This window comes from Saccopteryx leptura, chromosome 5, assembly GCF_036850995.1.
Source record: "Saccopteryx leptura isolate mSacLep1 chromosome 5, mSacLep1_pri_phased_curated, whole genome shotgun sequence".
NCBI classification, from domain to species: domain Eukaryota; kingdom Metazoa; phylum Chordata; class Mammalia; order Chiroptera; family Emballonuridae; genus Saccopteryx; species Saccopteryx leptura.
Genome location: NC_089507.1, coordinates 94604011 through 94607559, shown reverse-complemented (window position 1 = coordinate 94607559; position 3549 = coordinate 94604011). Strand labels below are relative to the sequence as shown.

The window sequence follows — 3549 nt, the reverse complement described above, 5'->3', positions numbered from 1 at the left end:
CACCCAAGAAGTTTGGCAAGATACTCTCTGTGGCTTCATAAAACATTATGTCCAGTGTTCATGTCTGGTCCCTTCCCTTTCTATTCCAGTAGCACTGTGTATCTTTCTCTAATTTTTAAATACAGAAAAAAAGTAGAAAATGTTAGGTTAGTGTATGACTTTTGAAAAATTTGTAAGTCTTTGTCTATACCAAACCTCATTTATCTGATTTCCTAAAGAAAATATGTCCAGGAAAAAAGTGGATCGAATTAACTGATTCATTTCTTGAGCATAGATATATTTAGTTAAAATTTTCTTTATTCTTGACAGAAATCTTTTCAATATAGTTATATTGTATTTTTTTTTTTTTTGCATTTTTTCAAAGCTGGAAACAGGGAGAGACAGTCAGACAGACTCCCGCATGCGCCCGACCGGGATCCACCCGGCACACCCACCATGGGGCGACGCTCTGCCCACCAGGGGGCGATGCTCCGCCCATCCTGGGCATCGCCATGCTGCAACCAGAGCCACTCTAGCGCCTGAGGCAGAGGCCACAGAGCCATCCCCAGCGCCCGGGCCATCCTTGCTCCCATGGAGCCACGGCTGCGGGAGGGGAAGAGAGAGACAGAGAGGAAAATGTGGCGGAGGGATGGAGAAGCAAATGGGCGCCTCTCCTGTGTGCCCTGGCCCGGGAATCGAACCCGGGTCCTCTGCACGATAGGCCGACGCTCTACCGCTGAGCCAACCGGCTAGGGCCATAGTTATATTGTATTTTTAATAAACTATATTTTCAAATGAAATGAAACTTTAGTGAAGGTTATTGTTATAAAAATTACAATGGTCCCATACAAATTGTATAGAACTTTGCATTTTTAAAATATTCTTCCAAGTACTTTTTTGCACTGTGCCGTGGAACACAATGCTCTAAAATGGCATTAACACATGAAGGATATTTACCCCTAACAGGATATAAATCTGGATTATTGTGGACTTTGCGACTGTTATAAGTATTATATAATATTTATAATCCACCAATCTTAGTAATATTGGGAAGGGTATCTATGTCTGAGGTGAGACATGTAGAATTTTCAATCTTGTGCCCATTCCTTTATTTCTTGTTTTTCTCTTAGTCATTACTCATGTTTCTTCTGTTCCACTTTTTATTATATCAGTATCTGCTTTTAGCTCTTTTTTTTTTTTTTTTTTTTGACAGAGACAGTGAGAGTCAGATAGAGGGATAGATAGGGACAGACAGGAACAAAGAGAGATGAGGAGCATCAATCATCAGTTTTTTGTTGCAACACCTTAGTTGTTCATTGATTGCTTTCTCATACGTGCCTTGACCATGGGGCTACAGCAGACCGAGTAACCTCTTGCTTTAGCCAGTGACCTTGGGTCCAAGCTGGTGAGCTTTGCTCAAACCAGATGAGCCCGTGCTCAAGCCAGCAACCTCAGGGTCTCGAACCTGGGTCCTCCTCGTCCCAGTTTGACGCTCTATCCACTGCGCCACCACCTGGTCAGGCTGCTTTTAGCTCTTGATTGCTGAAGAAAAAACTGAATGGCTCCATGGTAAACTAAATAATCAAATTCTGTGTTTTCCATTAATAATAATAATTTTCAAAACACTATAATTAGAGGCAAAATTCAGGACTCTAAAAAATTCATTTCCAATGATTGTCACATGAGATACTAGTATTGTATTTATTTGTTTATATAACAAATATATATATTAGGCAGTGCTTCATAAATACTTTAATTTATTACACTTTTTAAAGTTTTCATTGATTTAAAGGAATTCCTTGCTCCCAACAATTCGTTTTTCTACTTAGTTGTTCCATTTAGTTTTGCACTCATTAATTGATTGTCATATGTACCCTGACATGGATTAAACTTCCATACTTAGCATGCTAGGATGATGTTTTATACACCAAGCCATCCAGCCATAGTCTAATTCATTACCTTTTGACAGCATACAGATACTACATCAAATTTGTTTTACATGTTAAAATACTGGCAAATATAATTTAAATATAAACTTATATCATATATCCACTGTCTCAATCTCCCTCCTTCAAACTCTATTTTTCAAGAATCACTGATCATCAATAAACTAGGCTTCTCTCTATTATAGAACTTACTAATTGTATTTGATTCACCAGTGAGACATTAAGGAGGCCTTTAAGAATGGACAGAATTTCCAAGGGTGGAATGGAGGCAGGAAAATGATGGGATCAACTCCAAAGAATTAAAAAGTTGGCTGTGTTTACCAAATGGTTTAGAGCAGGGGTCCCCAAACTATGGCCCGTGGGCAGCATGCGGCCCCCTGAGGCCATTTATCTGGCCCCCACCGCACTTCCAGAAGGGGCACCTCTTTCATTGGTGGTTGGTGAGAGGATGCATCCTGTGCTCCTGGAGTACTGTATGTGGTGGCACCGCAAAGCATGGCATTGCTCATGTACAGTACTACTTCCAGTGATGCAGGACGCATGCGTCAGGGCTCCAGAAGCATGAAGCATGTCATATCACTTGTTATGGCTAGCAGTGACAAATATAGAACCGGACATTGACCATCTCATTAGCCAAAAGCAGGCCCATAGTTCCCATTGAAATACTGGTCAGTTTGTTGATTTAAATTTACTTGATCTTTATTTTAAATATTGTATTTTTTCTCATTTTGTTTTTTTTACTTTAAAATAAGATATGTGTAGTGTGCATAGAAATCTGTTCATAGTTTTTTTTTATAGTTCAGCCCTCCAACAGTCTGAGGGACAGTGAACTGGCCCCCTGTGTAAAAAGTTTGGGGACCCCTGGTTTAGAGAATGCAGGTTACAAGAAAAAAATATTATCTAAATGATTTCTTATTTTATTGTCTAAGTTGTTTTTCTGTTTCTTTGATTTGTTAATTACTTTAATAGGTTATAACTGACATTATTTGAAATCCACATAGTACATAGTTCAACAGTTTTAGTATGTTTACAGAGTAAAATTATCACTTCAATGTAATTTTAGAACATTTTGAAGTTGTATTAGGAATACTTTATATTAAAGCAGTTTAAAATTGAATAACAATTTATGAAAAAAAATTATTTATAATTTAATTTATTTCTAAATATATAAATAGCATTGGAACATAGAGCTAGACTAAATTAATATCAAATATTCTGCTTTTTAATGAAATCAGTAAAATGACTAGTTTGTATTTAAAATATCTCAGTATAAGCTTGACCAGGTGGTGGCACAGTGGACAGAGTGTCAAACTGGGATGCAGAGAACCCGGGTTCAGAACCCTGAGGTCGCTGGCTTGAGCACCAGCTCATCTGGTTTGAGCAAGGCTCACCAGCTTGAATCCAAAGTCACTGGCTTCAGCAAATATCACTCAGAAGGATGTAGCCCCCTGGTCAAGGCACATATGAGAAAGCAATCAATGAATAACTAAAGCACTGCAACAAAGAATTGATGCTTCTCATCTCTCTCCCTTCCTGTCTCTCTCTCTCTCTCTCTCTCTCTCTCTTTCTCTGTCATAAATAAATAAATAAATAAATAAATAAATATTTTAATAAACACAATAGT

General features: G+C 38.1%; 1 non-coding gene across 1 annotated transcript; it reads right to left on the bottom strand.

Moving 5' to 3' along the window:
• Positions 1 to 658: 658 nt before the first annotated feature.
• Positions 659 to 735, bottom strand: TRNAD-AUC (transfer RNA aspartic acid (anticodon AUC)). The gene has a single exon. It is a non-coding gene; the product is annotated as a tRNA-Asp (tRNA).
• Positions 736 to 3549: the final 2814 nt, after the last annotated feature.